At 48.5% G+C, this 21438-nt stretch overlaps 1 long non-coding RNA gene across 1 annotated transcript; it reads right to left on the bottom strand.

Annotated features, from left to right (window-relative positions):
- Nucleotides 1-15147: 15147 nt before the first annotated feature.
- Nucleotides 15148-19574, bottom strand: LOC307205859. Its single transcript, XR_013834129.1, has 2 exons — nucleotides 19277-19574; nucleotides 15148-15975 (listed from the first exon to the last, which is right to left on the bottom strand). It is a non-coding gene; the product is annotated as an uncharacterized lncRNA (long non-coding RNA).
- Between the last annotated feature and the right edge of the window lie 1864 nt (nucleotides 19575-21438).

Genomic DNA, 21438 nt, shown 5'->3' on the forward strand with positions numbered 1-21438 from the left:
CATACGCTTCAGGTTACATACGCTTCAGGTTACAGCCTCCACTAACCCTGTGTCCAGTTCTGGGCACCACAGTTCAAGAAGGACACTGACAAACTGGAACGTGTCCAGAGGAGGGCAACCAAAATGGTCAAAGGCCTGGAAGCGATGCCTTATGAGGAACGGCTAAGGGAGCTGGGCATGTTTAGCCTGGAGAAGAGGAGGTTAAGGGGGGATATGATAGCCATGTTCAAATACACAAAAGGATGTCACATAGAGGAGGGAGAAAGGTTGTTTTCTGCTGCTCCAGAGAAGCAGACACGGAGCAATGGTTCCAAACTACAAGAAAGAAGATTCCACCTAAACATTAGGAAGAACTTCCTGACAGTAAGAGCTGTTTGACAGTGGAATTTGCTGCCAAGGAGTGTGGTGGAGTCTCCTTCTTTGGAGGTCTTTAAGCAGAGGCTTGACAACCATATGTCAGGAGTGCTCTGATGGTGTTTCCTGCTTGGCAGGGGGTTGGACTCAATGGCCCTTGTGGTCTCTTCCTTTTTTTATAATAATTTTTATTATTATACATTTTATAAATTTCCCTCCAATTCTTCGTTCAATCCCGCATGCAACAAATCATAGTTATTTTTTGACTTCCTTCAACGTCTCTGACAATCATCCGTAGTTACACCTTTAATACACATTCCCTTCTTTCGTATTGCCATTTTTCCTCCTTACTCCTATTATTTCTCATAAACAATACTTATTTTCTTTTTTTTACAGTGCCTCTTTAAATCCCACTAGCATTGTGTTCACACCACATATATTTTTCAGATAATCCACAAATTTTCCCCAGTCTTCCCCCTTGTGGTCTCTTCCAACTCTATGATTCTATGATTCTAACCCAGAAATAGTGCTTCAGGTTAAGAACTTTGCTTCAGGATGAGAACCGAAATTGTGCTCTGGTAGTGCGGCAGCAGCGGGAGGCCCCATTAGCTAAAGTGGTGCTTCAGGTTAAGAACAGTTTCAGGAACGAATTAAGTACTTAACCCGAGGTACCACTGTATCTCATGGATATACAATGAAGCTGAATGTTGGAAGATTCAGGATAGACAAAGGGAAGGCCTTCTTCATACAGTGCATGCTATGAAGGTCTCTCCCACCAGAGGTAGTGATGGCCACTAACTTGGATGGCTCTGAAAAAGGATTGGACACATTCATGGAGGAGATCTGTCAGTAGCTATCAGTGACTTGCTCCATGGTTGATTGGGTTTAAAAGAGATTGGACAAATTCATTGAGCAAAGGGCTATCAGCTATGATGGCTATATTCTCCATTCACTGTTGGAGACAGGATGCCTCTGAAAAATTCCAGTTGCTGGGAATCGCTAGTGAGGAGAGTGCTTTTCCACTCAGGCCACTGTAAGAACAGAATGTGGGACTTGATGGACTATTGGACTGATCCATCATGGTTCTCATGTTCTTATGGAATCCCCAAGTCCAGAGGCAGTCTACCTAGATTCCTAGGATCATAGGGTTATGTGGCCACTGTGAGAAGAGGTTGCTGCAGGGATCTTCTTTGGTTCCTGTGGAGGCACATCACTGATCATTGTGGTCTATAGGGCACTGGGTTAGATGAAGTCTACTGTCTTGCAACCAGTCCAAAGTGGTTGCCCAGACTATCAGCTTCTTAGCCTCAGTGTTGCCTTTGTTGAACCCATCAGGGAAGTGGATGGGGACAATATTAGAATTAGCTGGTGTGACCTGCCATTGGCTCTGCAGTGCTCCCTACTGTTGGGCTCCCTGCCTTCCACCCTACAAGCCCCAATGGGCCCCTGCCACCACAGGGCCCTGGGATTAAAGAGACATATGCTTTTAAAAGTCCAGCTGAAAAAAGCTGCAAGTGGTTGCAAGTTGCTTTGCAGCATTAATGGTAGTCATTGGAATAATTACAATCGAGAGAGAGAGAGAGAGAGAGAGAGAGAGAGAAGGAAGGAAGGAAGGAAGGAAGGAAGGAAGGAAGGAAGGAAGGAAGGAAGACTTTTGGTTCCACCTGCCATTAGCTTTCTGACTCCCCCTACTGTCTCCCTAAAGGGATGCGGGTGGCACTGTGGGTTAAACCACAGAGCCTAGGACTTGCCAATCAGAAGGTTGGCAGTTCGAATCCCCGCCATGGGGTGAGCTCCCATTGCTCGGTCCCTGCTCCTGCCAACCTAGCAATTCGAAAGATACATCAAAGTGCAAGTAGATAAATAGGTACCGCTCTGGCAGGAAGGTAAGCAGTGTTTCTGTGTGCTGCTCTGGTTCGCCAGAAGTGGCTTAGTCCTGCTGGTCACATGACCCGGAAGCTGTACGCCGGCTCCCTCAGCCAGTAAAGCAAGATGAGCGCCGCAACCCCAGAGTTGGCCACAACTGGACCTAATGGTCAGGAGTCCCTTTACCTTTACCTTACTGTCTCCCTGCTTTATGCCCCGCCTGTCATAATGGGCACTGGCCACTATTGGCTTAGCTTCAATGTTGCCCTTGTAGAACTGAACAGGGAGGATGGGGACAAAACTAGAACTCCTTGGTTTTCATTGACTCTGGTTACACCAATTCTTTGGGCTCCCTGCCTTCCACCCCACCAATCCCAGTAGGCACCAGTCACGACGGGTCAACATGGAAGCAGTGAGTGATTGCTTCAGTTCTGCATGCTTAGCTTAGATAAAGTCTGAAACCACCGGGGAGGGAACACAGATGCTTTATATCAAATCCATCTACCTAGGAATATAAGATGAGCCCTGCTAGGTCAGGTCAGTGACCCAGGAACCCAGTGCTTCCCCCCCCCCCAAAAAAAAAAATTGTTGCTGGTACTCACCATGAAGTTGTTACAGTAACTGTCACACTTTTTAATTTTTTAATTACAAAAGAGGTGCCGGTACTACATGTACCTGAGTATCTCCTGGGTGAAAAGCAATGCAGGTACCCAACTATCTTGTTCTCTCAACACCTCAGTTTTGTCTACATTGATGGTCAGCTGTCCTCCGGGGTTCTAGACTACCTAGAGATGATAGGGATTGAAAATGGTACCTTCTGCATGCAAAGTAGGTGCTCTGCTGCTTAGCTACAGCCCTTGCCCTGTAAAGAGTAATATCCCAGTCCTCATGGTTCATAATAATAATAATAATAATAATAATAATAATAATAATAATAATAATTTATTGATACCCCGCCCATTTGGCTGAGTTTCCCCAGCCACTCTCGGCGGCTTCCAATCGAGTGTTAAAAACAATAGTGTTAAATATTAAAAACTTCCCTAAACAGAGCTGCCTTCAGATGTCTTTTAAAGATAAGATAGCTACTTATTTCCTTCACATCTGAAGGGGGAGGGTGTTCCACAGGATGGGCGCCACCACCAAGAAGGCTCTCTGCCTGGTTCCCTGTAACCTCACTTCTCACAGGGAGGGAACCGCCAGGAGGCCCTCGGTGCTGGATTTCAGTGTCCGGGCTGAACGATGGGGGTGGAGACGTTTCTTCAGGTATAAAGGGCCACTTTAAATATGGATGTAGGAAGCTGCCTTGCACCAGGTTAAACCATTGGTGCAGCTAGCTTGGCATTGTCTACACTGACTGGCAGGGTTTCAGACAGGGCCATTCCCAGCTCACCTGGAGATGTTGGGGATTCAACATGGGACAGGTGCTCTACCCACTCAGCTCTAGGTACCCAACCAAGGCCTCAGGCACAGGTCTTTCCTCTCTCAACTTCAGATGAACCTGAGACCTTGCGTGCCACAACATGTGCTCTCCCACAGCAAGCTGCTAGGCCCTCCCTAGCTCCTTTTTGTCCTTGCTTGGATGAGCTTAGGCAGGAATTCAGGTCCCTGGGCTTCAGAGATAATGGGCATGCCCCAATTTATGGATGTACCATTAGGTGGGAGTGGCTAAACGTAGGGCATGCCATGAGGTTAGGTTGCTTCCAAAGATTCCAAGATTTATTCTGCAAAGCAGTACATCCTTGTGATGGAGCGAGGGAGTTCCAATGCAGTTTCTTCTTCCTCTTCTTCCAGGTCAGCCTACAGTCAAAGACAATGTCTCATCAACATAAGCAACAGTGCAAACAGCCCCGTGTGTGCCCTCCAGGGCCCTGTGGGAATCCTGCAAAGTCAAATGAGCCTCAGTGGCATGGGTCAATTGGCTCTCACTGTCACAGCTCAACTGGCTCTTACGGCCAAGGATCAGGTGGATATGACTGTCACAACTCAACTGGATCTTATGGCCAAGGGTCAGGTGGATATGTCTGTCACAGCTCAACTGGATCTCATTGGCAGGGGTCAGGTGGATGTCTGAGCCAAGAGCCAGGGCAATGGCCATCTGGGAAAGATTGTGACGACCAAGTTCCAGCCTGTCACCCTCATGGCACCCAGTCATACTAAGCTACCTTCACAGAGTCAGCCATCAAGAGGTGGAAGCCACCACAACTCCTGAAGTCAACATCATGACCTCCTGTTCTGCTTTCATTAGCCACAGAACTCTATTATTTTCTATCAGGCTGATTTCATGCATGTATTTATCCTGGCAAGTCACAAAGGCTACTGCGGACCACACAGCTATGAGAGGTGGAAGGAGATGGGACTGCCAGGCCATCTCCATTGGCTCTGCCAAATGACCAGCAACTTTTGGCTCTTCTCCATCCTCCCCACCTCCAGTTATTGCTGCTTATTACAAAGTCCCTGTAAATGACTTCCTGAGCTTGTTTTTTCCTTCTCCCTCCCAATCCCTTTCCCTTTTGTGACATGTCTCTTAGACTGGGAACCTGAGGGCAGGGAATGTCTCAACACTGATCTTTGTAAGCCACTTGGGGGAGGGGGTTACTGAACATCTGGATAAAATAAAAATAAGCCTATCAAAGGGCTGTAACTACCAAAGCAGGGTTTTCTGAATCTGGTCTTTCCTTTCTTTCTACACCTTCCATGTTGCATCTGCAATGATGCTTGGCTTCCTTATGTACCTCAGCCAGCAAGAGAATAAAGTACAACTATAAGCAATCAATTTGACTCCATGTTTTCTCATTGACTCTGTTGGCCCCATGTGCTCAGCTTAATCTCATTGTTTGTAGTCCATGCATGACAACTTTGGTGCAGAATTTGCATGCAAACTTTACCCCCACCTCACAGTGGTACCTCGGGTTACATATGCTTCAGGTTACATACGCTTCAGGTTACAGACTCCACTAACCCATAAATAGTGCTTCAGGTTAAGAACTTTGCTTCAGGATGAGAACAGAAATCATGCTCCGGCGGCTCGGCGGCAGCAGGAGGCCTCCATTAGCTAAAGTGGTGCTTCAGGTTAAGAACAGTTTCAGGTTAAGTACGGACCTCCGGAACGAATTAAGTACTTAACCCGAGGTACCACTGTATCATCTGGAGAACCTCAGAGTCCTCAAACCTGTCCTGGACACATGTCCAAACCAATCAGGGACCATATTTTAAGTGCACTTACACAGGTGTAAAACAGGGATGGAAAATCCTTGACCTTTAGGTGTTTGTTGGACTCCAGCTCCCATCCGCTCCCAGCCAGCATGGCCAATGGGCATGGATGATGGTGGGAGTTGAACAACATCTAAGTGGGGCCACTCAGGTTGCTCACCTTGCTCTGTTCGGTGATAAATTTTGGAATTAGAATCCAGATGTGGTTGGACTCTGGGGTCCATCACTCCCAGCTAGCATGGCTAAGAGTCAAGGATGTTGACAGCTGCAGTTCAACCGTATCTGGAGGGCACCAAACTGGAGGAGGCTGGTATAAACTATGACATATCTCAATGGCAGAGCATCTGCCTTGCGTGGCAAGTTCCCGCCTCCCCCCAGTAGGAATACAGACACATGACGCCGTATTTTAGGTTAATGGGCTAAAATTGGCCACAACTTTATTGGTTACAGGTGATGAGCGGTATTGGGTTAGGCATTGGTCCTAACCAACTATCCGGCTTCAGCCTGCTTGCTTGAAGACCAGGAAGGGTTAACACCAGCAGGGGGAGTCCTGCTGATGCACATCAACTAGGAACTCCCCCAGGGTCGCCACTTGGGGGCGTGCCTTAGGCCCTCACCTCCATAGGCTTTGGACAGGGCCACGCCCCCCGGAATCCTTTATCGGACTACCCTTCAATATGTGGGGCAGGTGATAGCGCTTCCTCCCCCCCATCCATCTACATAACAATACCCATACCAACTCTGGGGTCCATCACTCCCAACTAGCATGGCTAAGAGTCAAGGATGTTGAGAGCTGCATCTGGAGAGCACCAAACTGGATGATGATAATAATAATAATAATAATAATAATAATAATAATAATAATTTATTTATACTCCGCCCATCTGGCTGGTCTTCCCCAGCCACTCTGGGCGGCTTCCATAGATACCAAAAATACAGTAAAATATCACACGTTAAAAACTTCCCTGAACAGGGCTGCCTTAAGATGTCTTCTGAATGTCAGGTAGTTGTTTATCGCTTTGACATCTGCTGGAAGGGCGTTCCACAGGGCGGGCGCCACTACCGAGAAGGCCCTCTGCCTGGTTCCCTGTAGCTTTGCTTCTTGCAATGAGGGAACCGCCAGAAGGCCCTCGGCGCTGGACCTCAGCGTCCGGGCAGAATGATGGGGGTGGAGACGCTCCTTCAGGCATACTGGACCGAGGCCGTTTAGGGCTTTCAAGGTCAGCACCAATACTTTGAATTGTGCTCGGAAACGTACTGGGAGCCAATGTAGGTCTTTCAAGACCGGTGTTATATGGTCTCAGCAGTGGCTCCCGGTCACCAGTCTAGCTGCCGCATTCTGGATTAGTTGTAGTTTCCAGGTCACCTTCAAAGGTAGCCCCACATAGAGCACATTGCAGTAGTTCAAGCGGGAGATAACCAGAGCATGCAGCACTCTGGCGAGACAGTCCGCAGGCAGATAGGGTCTCAGCCTACGTACTAGATGGAGCTGGTAAACAGTTGCCCTGGACACAGATTTGACCTGCGCCTCCATGGACAGCTGTGAGTCCAAAATGACTCCCAGGCTGCGCACCTGGTCCTTCAGGGGCACAGTTACCCCATTCAGGACCAGGGAATCCTCCACACCTGCCCGCCTCCTGTCCCCCAAAAACAGTACTTCTGTCTTGTCAGGATTCAACCTCAATCTGTTAGCCGCCATCCATCCTCCAACCGCCTCCAGATACTCACACAGGACCTTCACCGCCTTCACTGGTTCTGATTTAAAAGAGAGGTACAGCTATCTTTTAAACTGGAGGAGGCTGGTATAAACTATGACATATCTCAATGGCAGACCATCTGCCTTGTGTACCAAAGGTTCCAGCTTCAATCGCCGGCATCTCCAGGTGTCAGGGCTGGAGTCAGGCGTGGGTCAGCAATGAAACAATAAACCACCCAAGGCCAGTGAAGATAACTCTTTATTCATGGAAACAATCCACCGTTCAGGCCTGGTGGTCTCAGGAACTCTTTCCAGGAGCTCTTGCTCTGCTGAAGCAGCTGTGATGCCTGAAGGTCCCCATTTTCCCAGTGTCCACTAGAATTCCTCATCTCCAGGGTCTTTCCCATGCAGTGCCAGGCTGTGTCTGCTCACAACCACCCTCTGCTCTGCTTGTTTCATATCTCAGCATGTTCTATGAGACCAGGGTGAAGGGGAGCTGGTCTCAGCAGCAGGAGGAGACTCCCTGGCTTCTTCTTCATAATAATAATTTAATAATAATTTATTATTTATACCCCGCCCATCTGGCTGGGCCTCCCCAGCCACTCTGGGCGGCTTCCATGAAAACCAAGAATACAATAAAATATCACACATTAAAAACTTCCCTGAACAGGGCTGCCTTAAGATGTCTTCTGAATGTCAGGTAGTTGTTTATCGCTTTGACATCTCATGGGAGGGCATTCCACAGGGCGGGCGCCACTACCGAGAAGGCCCTCTGCCTGGTTCCCTGTAGCTTTGCTTCTCGCAATGAGGGAACTGCCAGAAGGCCCTCGGCGCTGGACCTCAGGGTCCGGGCAGAACAATGGGGGAGGAGACGCTCCTTCAGATATACTGGACCGAGGCCGTTTAGGGCTTTAAAGGTCAGCACCAACACTTTGAATTGTGCTCGGAAACGTACTGGAAATGTCTTCAGTGTCTTGTCCCTCAGTCACCTGGCTCCACTCCTCTCCAGCCCCCCGCTTCTGCCTCGAAGTCTGAACTGTGTTCTGCCACAGCCTCTTCCTGCTCACCAGACCCTGTTCTCTTTTCTGCTTCTGACATCTCCTCCTCCCAGTCTGCTACTTCTTCTCCCTCTGACCACTCATCATCATCCCACCACGAATCCCCTGCCTCTGAGCCTTCTTCTCCTGAGGGTTTCCCAGCTTCTGCCTCCCACCACTCCTGGGCATCCAGCCAGCTTATGATACCAGGTAAATCTGAGAGAGACCCCTGTCTGGAACACTGGAGAGATGCTGCCAATCGGTGCAGACAATATTGAGTGAGATGGGCTGATGTTCTGATTCCATAAGAAACTTCTGATCTTTCTCTTTGCACCAACCCTTTATTCAGAACCTTGAAGGCTGCCAGCTCTATCCCCAACAACTCTAAGTAGAAGTGGGAAAGAGTCCTGTCTGGAACCCTGGAGAGCTGCTGCCAACCAGTGTCAACGATGCTGAGCTAGATAGACCAGTGGTGTGGCTCCGTTTTCTTTCTTTCCCCCATCTTCCAACACCTCAAGCTTATTGTACACACCACACAGCACTGGCCAACTGAACCTGCAGCCTCAACCTGCCTCATGGAAGGGCCTGTCCCATAGCTCCTAAGGAAGGCATGGAGGAGATCACCCTCTCTTAGGATCTGCTATTCACAGATATACTGCCACTGGAGAGAGAGGCTCCATGGCAGTCACCTTTTCCCCACCCCTCCAGCATTGAAGCACCTTTAGGTAACCTGGGAGGTTATGCCCCTGAATTAAAAAAATAGCTCCTTCCAATTATCTGTCTGGAGAAGCTGCAAACTTTTGATCCTCCCCCTGGGCTAATAGTTGCAACTGCTCTGGCATGTTGGAACAAGATGGGCTGCGAAGGCAAGTCCCGGTTGCTTTGTGCTCTCCTCGTCCCCATCAGTCCACGAACCCCCAGAAGAGTTATTTGACAAAGATGACAAAAACACACCCAGTCCCTTTCTGGCTAATTGCTACTCTACCCTGGGAATTAAAAACAAGACAAAACACTTAAGATAGATCAGACTGCAGCGAGACACAATGAATTAGGAGGCGCAGTAAGGTAGTTTAAAAAAAAAAACCACATTCAAGGTTCTTCACTCATGAGAAGCTGCTCTGTACCAAGTCAAGTCATTGTCTGCTGAGCTCATGCTCCTTCCCCTCAAAAGAATGCAAGTGCCCAGTCCTCATGGTTCTGATTTGAATAGAGGCACAGGAAGTTCCTTCCATACAGAGTTAGACCACTGGTCCGTCTCCTGCAGTGCTGCCCACACTGACTGGCAGTGCCTCTGCAAGGTTTCAGGCAGGGGGTCTTGTCCAGCCTGACCTGGCAATGCCAGGGTTTAAACATGGGACCTTCTGCATGCAAAGCAGCCAATAAATACTTTAGTAAAGGAAAGCCTGTGGGGTAGCTTAGTCAGTAGAGTGCGGGACTCTTAATCTCAAGGTTAATCTTTGGGCAAAAAGATTGCCGCATCTCAGGGGGTTGAACTAGATGACCCTCATCAGCAGCGCCACCTGGCGCTAAAGATTGAGGGGGGCCAGCATCACACACACGTGATGTAGGCGTGTGTCGTCACGTGTGCAACATGCAGTATGTGCTTGGGAGAAGGCCAGATGCTGCACCAAGCTACCCATGCTCTGCGGTCGGGAAGAGACAGGTGCCCCAATCGCTGGAGCACCCCACAGCTGGCATAACAACAACAACAACAACAACAACAACAACAACAATTTATTTATACCCTGCCCATCTGGCTGGGCTTCCCCAACCACTCTGGGCGGCTTCCAACAGAATATTAAAATACAGCAATCCATCAAACATTAAAAGTTTCCCTAAACAGGGCTGCCTTCAGATGTCTTCTAAAAGTCTGGTAGTTTTTCTCTTTGACATGTGGTGGGAGGGCGTTCCACAGGGCGGGTGCCACCACCGAGAAGGCCCTCTGCCTGGTTCCCTGTAACTTGGCTTCTCGCAGAGAGGGAACTGCCAGAAGGCTCTCGGAGCTGGACCTCAGTGTCTGGGCTGGACGATGGGGGTGGAGACACCACTCCACACCCATGCGCCAGAGCACCCAGCACATTAAAGGTAAAGGTACCCCTGCCCGTACGGGCCAGTCTTGACAGACTCTGGGGTTGTGCGCCCATCTCACTTAAGAGGCCAGGGGCCAGCGCTGTCCGGCGACACTTCCAGGTCACGTGGCCAGCGTGACATCGCTGCTCTGGCGAGCCAGAGCCGCACACGGAAACGCCGTTTACCTTCCCGCTGGTTGCACCCGGAGGTGCACCCGGAGGTGCTTTCGAACTGCTAGGTTGGCAGGCGCTGGGACCGAGCAGCGGGAGCGCACCCCGCCGCAGGGATTCGAACCGCCGACCTTTCAATCGGCAAGCCCTAGCACATTAGGCTTCCCAAAAAAAATATCAAGGGGGCCCAAAACAGCTCAGCCCCCATTATTTCAGTCCTCGTGGTTCTGAACAAAGTGCTGCTTGAAAGAGGAACAAGGAAGCTGCCTCATATCAAGGCAGACCAATGGTCTAGCTACTTTAGTATTGTCTGCCCTGACTGGCAGTGGCTTTCAAGGTTTTCAGGCAAGGGATATTTTGACCCTACCTGACGATGTCAGGGATCAAACCAGAGGGTTTTATGCATGACTAGCAGACATGCCACACCTTAAGCCAGAGCTCTTCCCTTTCCTCCTTCTTTTCCTTGAGTGACAAGGAGCAAAGTCATTCTTGGCCCTGAGGCAGCACAGTGATTAGGAAGAAGGAGAGTCCCTTAAATTTGGGAGTGAGGTCCCTCTAGTGGCTTCGTCTTGCGCCATTCACAGTTTTTACTTGTGCTGCTCAAAAGTGGGAATGCTCACAAGTAGGGCATGAGGGACACGGGTGGTGCTGTGGTCTAAACCACAGAGCCTAGGGCTTGCCGGTCAGAAGGTTGGTGGTTCAAATCCCCACGACGGGTCCTGTTGCTCAGTCCCTGCTCCTGCCAGTGCAAAGTGCAAGTACATAAATAGGTACCGCTCCGGTGGGAAGGTAAATGGTGTTTCCATGCACTGCTCTTGTTCGCCAGAAGCAGCTTAGTCATGCCAGCCACATGACCCGGAAGCTGTACGCCGGCTCCCTCAGCCAATAAAGCGAGATGAGCACTGCAACCCCAGAGTCGGCCACGACTGGACCTAATGGTCAGGGGTCCCTTTACCTTTACCTTAGGGCATGAGGAGGTCTTGGGGGGGAGCGTTACATTAACTTTTGAGGTGGCTAAAGTGTCTGTGGTAAATCTCCTTGCTTGCATCTAACAAGTCTCTGTGGTTTGCCTTCCACAGTCCATATTCCTACAGTACAGAATATCCTGTAGGCAGTCAGAAGTAATAATAATAATAATAATAATAATAATAATAATAATTGTACCCCGCCCATCTGACTGGGTTGCCCCAGCCACTCTGGTCAGCTTCCAGCATATATAAAAACCATAATAATGCCATACCCTCCAACTGTCAAGATTTTCCGGGACAGTCCTGGAATTACAAAAGCCATCCCGGCTCCTGTTTTGATCCTGGAATGTCCCTATTTCCCCTGCCAGTGCTGCAACCTCTGAGCTCAGGGAGGGGAATGAAGCAGCTCTTTGTGCTGGGCCCAGAGGTAACCCGAGTAACACGGTCCAGGTGCCGTCCCGAATCCAAGGGTTCTGTGAGGAGTCAGTCCGGCAGGACACATGGCAGGAAACCAGGCAAGGTCGGGCACCAGATCTCAGGCAGGTTCTGGCAAACAGCAACATTGCACCTGCAACCTGGGGTGAGGTCCAGCAGCCTTTTATCTCTGACGGGATAACGGCCGGTCTTGATCCCCTTTTGACTCATCTCCCTGTTTTGCCCAAAGGTGAGCACTCCTCCTGCGAGTACTCAGGTCTCTCTTTCTCTTAGACCTCAGTCTATGCAGCTTGGGAGATGTAGGTGGGTTACTAGACCCAGAGGCCGCCTCAGCCCCCCCCCCGACCCAACTGGTAGTGGAGCAGCTGTAAGTGATGGCCCAGCTGGATGCAACAAGGTCATCCCTGCATCTGGAGCCAGGGCAGGCTCAGGCCCCGGACTCGGCCCAGCTGGTGCTTGTTACAGGGGAACCTGTGCAGACTGGGGCTCTTCAGAATCAGGCCCCAGACTCTTCGGAAGATTGTTTTATTGCCCAGCCACGCTTCCCCTGGGAGCCTCTGTAGATTGTAAAGCAATTAGCAGAGTTACACAGCGGCGTGTGTCGAAAGAGCAGTAAATGAGTCCCAAATGTTTCTTCTGTCCTAATATCCCTTTATTGGCACAAAAGTAGTGTATTTACAAACTCCAACTTCCATCTGATTCAAGCTGCATCTTCTCCCTCGGTTTCGATTTCCACTCAGTACAGAGCATTCCAAGCTGCTTTTGTCAAGTCCTGGCTTACTTCCCTTGTACACACCTCCTCTCAGGCTTGAGGCACAGAAGGTTAACCCTTCACTACACCCAACACAGACTAGGTTCAGATGCCACCTGAGGCAAAGGATCCGACATGCACTGAGACTCCTCTGGGTCCGAGCCCAAGTCCCAGGCCATCACACTCTTATCCTGAGCGACGGTTGTGGCTGCAAGAGAGAATCCTGCTGCCTCTCTGTGGCCACTGCTGCTCCTTCCTTGGGCAGCTTGTAGCAGCTGTTGGAGAGCAGGCAAGGAGGAGGAGAGGCTCGCCACCACTGAGGCCCAGCCCCACATGCCGCGCTGGCTCTGAGGGGCAGGCGGAGGGCAAGGCCGCCCTGAGTGGAAAGAAAGGAGTGCAAGGAGTCTTGGTGGTTTCTTCTTAAATGCTTTGTGCATCCACAGCTAATCTTGCTCCTTTCTAATTGATTTATCAGTGTGCTTTATTTATTTATTTTGTAAACCCACCAAAGAACAAAATACAACAAAATCAGGATTAAGGGGTTTTGCTCAGGATAGTGGAGGGCATATGTGCTGTGTCCCGTTGGCACAGTGGTGGAGGAAAAAGAGCCAGTGTGGTGTAGTGGTTAAGAGCGGTGGACTCGTAATCTGGTGAACTGGGTTCGCTTCCCTGCTCCTCCACCTGCAGCTGCTGGGTGACCTTGGGCCAGTCACACTTCTCTGAAGTCTCTCAGCCCCACTCACCTCACAGAGTGTTTGTTGTGGGGAAGGAAGGGAAAGGAGATTGTGATAGGCTTGTGAAAGGAGATTTGAGACTCCTTAGGGTAGAGATAAAGTGGAATGTCAAATCCAAACTCTTCCAAACTCTTCTGATAGGAAATGCTTTGTGAGGAGGCAAGGGGCAAAAATGGGAGGGTCAAGGAGGATTTAGCTGGGAGAAGGAGTGAGATATGTCCCCATTTTCATCCGAGGGATGTTGCAGAGCATTGAATACAAGAACATTAGAAGAGCCGGGCTGGATCAGGCCTATGGCCCATCTAGTCCAGCATCATGTTCTTACAGTAGCCAAGCAGATGCCTCTGGCACAAGACTCGGGCGCAAGAGCCCTCTCTGCTCCTGAGGCCTCCAGCAACTGGTACTGAAAAGCATCGCTGCAGCTAGCGAAAGCGACAGGAAGAGTAAAAGGCCAACCAAAACAAAAAGTCTATAAGGCTTGGGGAATCTTTAAAGAATATTTAGAAAACTATGGAATAAATGGAAACATCTTGGCAGAATTAGACTGATCCCTGTATTGTATAAATATAAGTTCACAGGGAAGTAAAAAGAAATTATATAAGAAATATGTGACTGTGCGGTATAAAGTATTGGATAGATAAAGTACAGTGAGATTAATTGGAAGTCAGTTTTAAATTTCTTCTCTATAAGTTTTATAATTGTGTTCCATATCAGGAGTATATATGATGATAGTTATATTAATCTTCTTGTATCTTATAGTGTGGTGGTTTGTTTGATTTTTCTGTTATTTGTTTGTTTGATTGCATGTTTGTTTACTTGTATGTAGGTCTGATTTCTCAGAAATGTATTTATTTTAAATTAATAAAGATATATTGAGAGAGAGAAATAAAAATGAAACAAAAAGCATTGCTGCCTCTGACCGTAGAGGCAGAACAGAGCCATCCAGGCCAGTGACCATAGACAGATCCCATGTATTTGTCTTATGCACTTTTAAAGCAATTCAGGTTGGTGGCCATTGCTGACTCATGTGGAAGTTGAGTTTCATAGTTTTTAACAAGAGCACTGATAGTTATCTCTAGTGCACTGATAGGAATGTTGAGAGCACACAAGCAATGACCCGTGCAGCCTGGACACTAGCAGTAGAAGGAATGGTGTTTTGGTTTCAATACACTTCCATTAAAGAGTTGGTTGTTGAACAAATATTTGTGTTCCACCCCTCTCGTCTGCAGATTTTGACAAGTCCAAACATGAAGCACAACTGGGTGTCTCTCCCTCCCCCTTTCTGGTACATATGCAATTATTTTTCAGGAGGACATTTAGATCTGATTATTGTGGGTTGTTGTTATTATTATGGTGCTGGAGGAGACTCTTGAGAGACCCATGGATTGCAAGAAGATCAAACCTATCCATTCTGAAGGAAATCAGCCCTGAGTGCTCACTGGAAGGACAGATCCTGAAGCTGAGGCTCCAAGACTTTGGCCACCTCAGGAGAAGAGAAGACTCCCTGGAAAAGACCCTGATGTTGGGAAAGATGGAGGGCGCAAGGAGAAGGGGACGACAGAGGACAAGATGGCTGGACATTGTTCTCGAAGCTACCAGCATGAGTTTAACCAAACTGCGGGAGGCAGTGGAAGACAGGAGTGGCTGGCGTGTTCTGGTCCAGGGGGTCACGAAGAGTCGGACACGACTAAACGACTAAACAACAACATTGTGGGGTACTCATCACAGCAAATGCAATTAACTTCTTTTTTTTAAGTCTTGGAAATTTTGGAGTCATCATGACATCTCATAGCAGAGAATCTCATAAATCAATTAAACTGCTTCCAGTTCTACCAGAAAGGAGACCAAAATATGAATTTGGAGATCTAGGTTTTGCTACAGAGTATAGCTTTTTATTTATTGTGAGGCAACGCTCCAGGTTTTGAAATTCTAGGAAGGGAACATTGTGTATAGTTGCACTGTACATAAACTTCCCCCTTGAGTGCATGCAATAGCCCAAGGGGGAGGAACAGCCGGTAATTTAGACATCCCAAGAAAAAGGTGCAAATATTAAATATGGCAAAGGACGAAGCTTTTGGGTTCCCTCTTCCAAGAGACAAGATATGGGGTGCAGTTTGAAAGGCCAGGCGGCAAAGCCTGACTGATGCCACACACAACTCTGGAATTCTGTTCCCGGGTTCTGGGGGCCTTTCAATGGCGGCCTCAGCATCATCAACAAGGGCCTTGCTTAGCGCATGGATCCACCGGGACACACTTTGAAGAGCATGAGCCGACGGCGACTGGGATGCACTGTGGCGGTGCGCAGACTGATTGACATGGATCGGGGCACTTTGTGGCGCACGGAGCCACCACCTGTGCACACGGTGGGGCACAGACGGAGGGTCCACACGGATCCACACATTTGGGGGCACATACGTCGCCACACTTGGGAGCGCATGGAGGAGCGCAGACAGGAGCACAGGGGTCTCCGCCAATCTTAGCGCATGGACCTGAGCATGGTGGAGAGCAGACGGTCACGGACTGGCCAGGGGACTGTTGGACGATGCTTGGGCCACAGGGCGCTGAACACGGGCAGACGTCTCCACATTTCACAGAGCCCTTCTGGCCACAGATTGGGGGCGGGAGGCAGGGCTGCTTGCACTGCTGGAATGGGCAAGCCATCTTCGATGGGTCCTCAGGGAAGTCTGTGGGGAGAAAAGCAAGAGAGAACAGATTCATGTTGAGGTAGCTATCTTGGGCTGCAGATACTATGGGGCAAGCAGAGATGGGAATGTGCTGGGAGAAAGAGCCCTTGCCAGTCAATGGAAATGGCAAGTGGGGAGAGTTGATGCTGTGTGGGCTTCTCATTAAGACATTTAGATGGTCGATGGACCAAATGGGCCTTTCACCTGATCCAGCTTCAGGGCTCTTATGGAACCTTCATATCCAAAGACAGATTCCTACTTAGATTCCTTGGGGCATTTGGCCACTGTGAAACTAGGTTGCTGGACTTAACGGTGGTGTCTTGGCCTGATCCAGAAGCAGAGCTCTTCTGATCTTCTTATGCAATGTCAAGGTCCAAATGCAGTCTATCTACTGTCTTAGGGACGCTTGAGACTGTGGAAACAGGATGCCAGACTAGATGAACCGCCAACTTAGCTGGATCCAGCTACAAAACTCTTCTTATGTTCTTATGGGACCTCCAGGTCTGCTGGGCCACTTCTTATGTCCTTACCAGAGGTGCCAGCTTGCGAGGGCAATGGGGTAGGACAATGTCATACACATGACATCACGTGTGACGTCCTGACATCATGCGTGTGATGTCAGCATGTCAGGAGGAGCTGTGCCATGCTCTGCTCTGTGCTTCGCCTCTCTGCTTTTTGGACATTGGGGGGACCTGGCCCCCAACCCCCAAATTTTTGGAGCCCCTAAAGGACTTAGCCCCCAAGAGCTGGTGCCCCTGGTCTTTACATGTTCCTGTTAGCTCAGCTATGACAGAGGACACTCATCAGTGAAGAACTAATATACATTTCAGGTCCTTTTCTCCTTTGCTTACTTCAAAAAAACTATTTCCATCTCCCAAGGTCCACCAAGACTCAAATATGGACATATTTAAAGGATCCAAAGCTCCCTTTCTTCCCAGGAGTTTATATATCACATTACAGTGGTACCTCAGGTTACATACACTTCAGGTTACATACGCTTCAGGTTACAGACTCCGCTAACCCAGAAATAGTGCTTCAGGTTAAGAACTTTGCTTCAGGATAAGAACAGAAAGCGTGCTCCGGTGGCATGGCGGCAGCAGGAGGCCCCATTAGCTAAAGTGATGCTTCAGGTTAAGAACAGTTTCCAGTTAAGAATGGACCTCTGGAACGAATTAAGTTCTTAACTCGAGGTACCAATGTATTTTACTTTAGAAACTTGCATCCCACCTAATTTTTTAGAAAAATACTCAGTGTGGTTCGCTAATCCAAACCACACCCATGATTAGAGGTATATCCCTATCTCCACCCAAAGGGATGATCAGTCTATCTGTCTGTCTCTGACTGACTGTCTACCTATCTCATTGCAAACTTAAGAGAATTACTATTTCCACTGCTTTGAGTTAATAATTCATATGTGTCATGTTGCTATTCATTCTTGTGATAAATGACAAGAAAAATTAAATGATTAGATAAGGTGAGACTTCTGGTTGAGCAATTTTGGAAAAAGGTCAGTCGGAACCCACCCATAAGAAACTACTTGCACCAGCCCACCAACATCAGTCTTCCCTACACTGACTGACAGCAGCTTCCTGGGGTTTCAGACAAGGAATCATAGAATCATAGAATCCTAGAGTTGGAAGAGACCACAAGGGCCATCGAGTCCAACCCCCTGCCAAGCAGGAAACACCATCAGAGCACTCCTGACATATGGTTGTCAAGCCTCTGCTTAAAGACCTCCAAAGAAGGAGACTCCACCACACTCCTTGGCAGCAAATTCCACTGTCGAACAGCTCTTACTGTCAGGAAGTTCTTCCTAATGTTTAGGTGGAATCTTCTTTCTTGTAGTTTGGAGCCATTGCTCTGTGTCCGCTTCTCTGGAGCAGCAGAAAACAACCTTTCTCCCTCCTCTATGTGACATCCTTTTATATATTTGAACATGGCTATCATATCACCCCTTAACCTCCTCTTCTCCAGGCTAAACATGCCCAGCTCCCTTAGCCGTTCCTCATATGGCATCGTTTCCAGGCCTTTGACCATTTTGGTTGCCCTCCTCTGGACACGTTCCAGTTTGTCAGTGTCCTTCTTGAACTGTGGTGCCCAGAACTGGACACAGTACTCCAGGTGAGGTCTGACCAGAGCAGAATACAGTGGCACTATTACTTCCCTTGATCTAGATGCTATACTCCTATTGATCAGCCCAGAATTGCATTGGCTTTTTTAGCTGCCACGTCACACTGTTGGCTCATGTCAAGTTTGTGATATGATAGCCATGTTCAAATATATAAAAGGATGCTACATAGAGGAGGGAGAAAGGTTGTTTTCTGCTGCTCCAGAGAAGCGGACACAGAGCAATGGCTCCAAACTACAAGAAAGAAGATTCCACCTAAACATTAGGAAGAACTTCCTGACAGTAAGAGCTGTTCGACAGTGGAATTTGCTGCCAAGGAGTGTGGTGGAGTCTCCTTCTTTGGAGGTCTTTAAGCAGAGGCTTGACAACCATATGTCAGGAGTGCTCTGATGGTGTTTCCTGCTTGGCAGGGGGTTGGACTCGATGGCCCATGTGGTCTCTTCCAACTCTATGATTCTATGATTCTGGGGACAGATTTTGTCCGGGGACAGATTTGTAAATCCGGGGACTGTCCACGGGAAACGGGGACATCTGGTAACCATATTATATACCGAGTTTCCCCATTGGACCATCTAGTTCACTCTTGTCCATCCTGATTGGCTCTCCAGAGTTTCAGAGAGGAGCCTGCCTGGAGAAGTCAGGGGTTCAACCTGAGAGCAATGCAAAGGATTATGCCCGGCTATTCAGCTATGGCTCCTCCAAAGGACACAAGAAGATTCCCTGCTGCACCTGACCAAAGGCTCATCTCGTCCAACATCCTGTTCTCCTTCCAGCAGCCAATCAGATTCCTCCAGAAAGGCCACAGGCAGGGCATGAAGGCAAGAGCCCTTCCTCAGCGTACATAAGACCATCAGAAAAGCCCTGCTGGATCAGGCTGAAGGATCTAGCTCAGCATCCTCTTCTCGCAGCAGCCAAATGCCCCTGAGAACCTAGAAATCTAGGTAGACTGCCTGTGGACCTGGAGGTTCCATACGAACATCAGACTACTCCTGCCGCTGAATCAGGCCCAAGGATCTAGCCCAGCACCCCATTCTCACAGTGGTTTGCCTGCAAGCCTACAAGCTAGCAGAACACGACTACAACAGCACAAACGCTTCCTCCAAGCCACCTCACGCAGTCCATAAACCATGGGAGCAGGAGATACAAATCAACACCATGCACCAAGAGACTTACCTAAATGGATCGCCAACCAAAAGCCAAAGAGAGTCAGTTCAGGAGTAACAGTGAGCAAGCTGGTTTTATATGGTTTCGTTCAACTGGGTTCCGGAAACGAAGCACCCTGAGGGGGTGAAGCATACGTTCCTCCCACACAACTCCAAATTGCTTGTTTGGGTTGCTATTTACTCAGGGAAACCTCCCAATCTTAAGGGCTGCCACATGACGACAAGCTTCCTTTTTTGTGGGAAGGGGGTGGAATTCCATGGAATGTTATGGGGCAATGGAAATACAGTCAGGCCGAGTTGCAGGAAACATGCTGGGAGGAGGAAGATGATGATGATGGTCCTGCCTTTTCCCCAAATTGGGACTCAAAATGGCTTACACAAATTGAAACAGCACAGATAAGATAATGAAGACGTACAAAAGATGGTTGATAAAAAGTAATTAAACTCTAATAGAACCTTACTTAAAACCCCCACATTCATTAAAACACAGATAACAAAAGCAGCACGGTACTATTAAAAGTCCTTTAATAAAAAGAAACTTGTTCCCAAACGTTTGTTGGAATAAAACAGTCTTCCCCTGCCAGTGGAAGGACAACAAGAGAGGAACCAATCTGGCTTCTCTAGGGAGAGGGTTACAAAGTCTGGGAGCAGCCACTGAGAAGGCCCTCTTCTGCGTCTCCACCAAGTGTGTCTGTGAGCGTGGTGGGACTGAGAGAAGGGCCTCCCCTGAAGATCTCAAAGCCCAGGAAGGTTTGTATGAGGGTATGTGGTCTACCAAATAGCAGGGACCTAAGTCATATAAGAAGAATCCAATCTAAAGACAGTCTTCAGTCACGCCATACTTTGCAACCACTAGGGTGGCATTTGAAACAGCAATGGCTTCTTTCCAAAGAATTCTGGGATGCTTGTGAAACGTGGACCACTTATAAATGCCATCTCCAACTCCTTGAAAGATTCCATCAATGGTGTTTCCGAAAAAATTACACATCACTTGGGAAAACAGGCGAACTAATACCAGTGTACTGGAAGAAGCAAAGATCACCAGTGTTGAAGCAATGATTCTTCAACATCAACTTCGTTGGACTGGTCATGTTGTGCGGATGCCTGATGATCGTCTTCCAAAGCAACTACTCTATTCCAAACTTAAAAATGGAAGGTGAAATGCCGGTGGAGAACAAAAGCTGTTTAAAGATGCTCTCAAGGCAAATCTTTAAAATGTAGTATAAGCACAGACAATTGGGAAACACTGGCCTGCGAGTGCTCCAGTTGGAGAACAGCCTTTACCAAAAGCATCGTGGACTTTGAGGACACTCAAACTCAGGACGAAAGGGAGAAATGTGCTAAGAGGAAGGCACGCTTGGCAAACCCTCACCTTGATCAATTCCCGCCCAGAAACCAATGTTGGTTTGGGTTGTTTAACTACTCTGGGAACTGTAGCGTTTTGAAGGGACAGAACATAAGAAGAACTCTGCTGGGTCAGATCTAATCCAGCATACTGTTCTCACAATGGACAATCAGATTCTTCAGAAAGCCCACAGGCAGGGCATGGAGGCAAGAACCCCTCTCTCCTTGACACCCATATGGACATAATAAGCCCCCTGATGGATCAGACCAAAGGTCCATCGGGTCTGGCATCATCTACTCACAGTGGCCAACCAAACTAAGCCCCAATCAGAATCCCAGAAGCAAGACCTGAGCACAACAACTCTCCCCACTTGTGATGTCCCATAACTAGCATTCAAGAGTATCCTGCCTCCATCCGTGGCAGGAGAACATCAGGGTTAGGATCCAGTAGCCTTATCCTCCATGAACTTTGATAGCCTTATCCTCTATTAAAGTCATCCAAGTTGTCAGCCATCACTGCAAGAGTCCTCCGTCACTGCAGCATGGGCCTGGCCGAAGAACCATATAGTCCAGCATCCTATTCTCCCAGTGGCCAATCGGATGTCCCAATGGGAAGCCCACAAGGAGAGCCTGAGCACAACAGCAACACTCCCCTACAGAGGTTTTCAGCAGCTGGTATTCAGATGCATGTGGCCTCTGACAGTGGAAGTAGAACCTAGCTCTCAGGGCTGGTGCATCTATCTCAGAGATTATTCCATAAATGGCATGGGATGGATTGATGAATGAACACTTGCAAAAGTCTCTAGGGCTGGGGATGAAGTGATTTGT

Source organism: Podarcis cretensis (assembly GCF_951804945.1).
Source record: "Podarcis cretensis genome assembly, chromosome: 16".
NCBI lineage: Eukaryota > Metazoa > Chordata > Lepidosauria > Squamata > Lacertidae > Podarcis > Podarcis cretensis.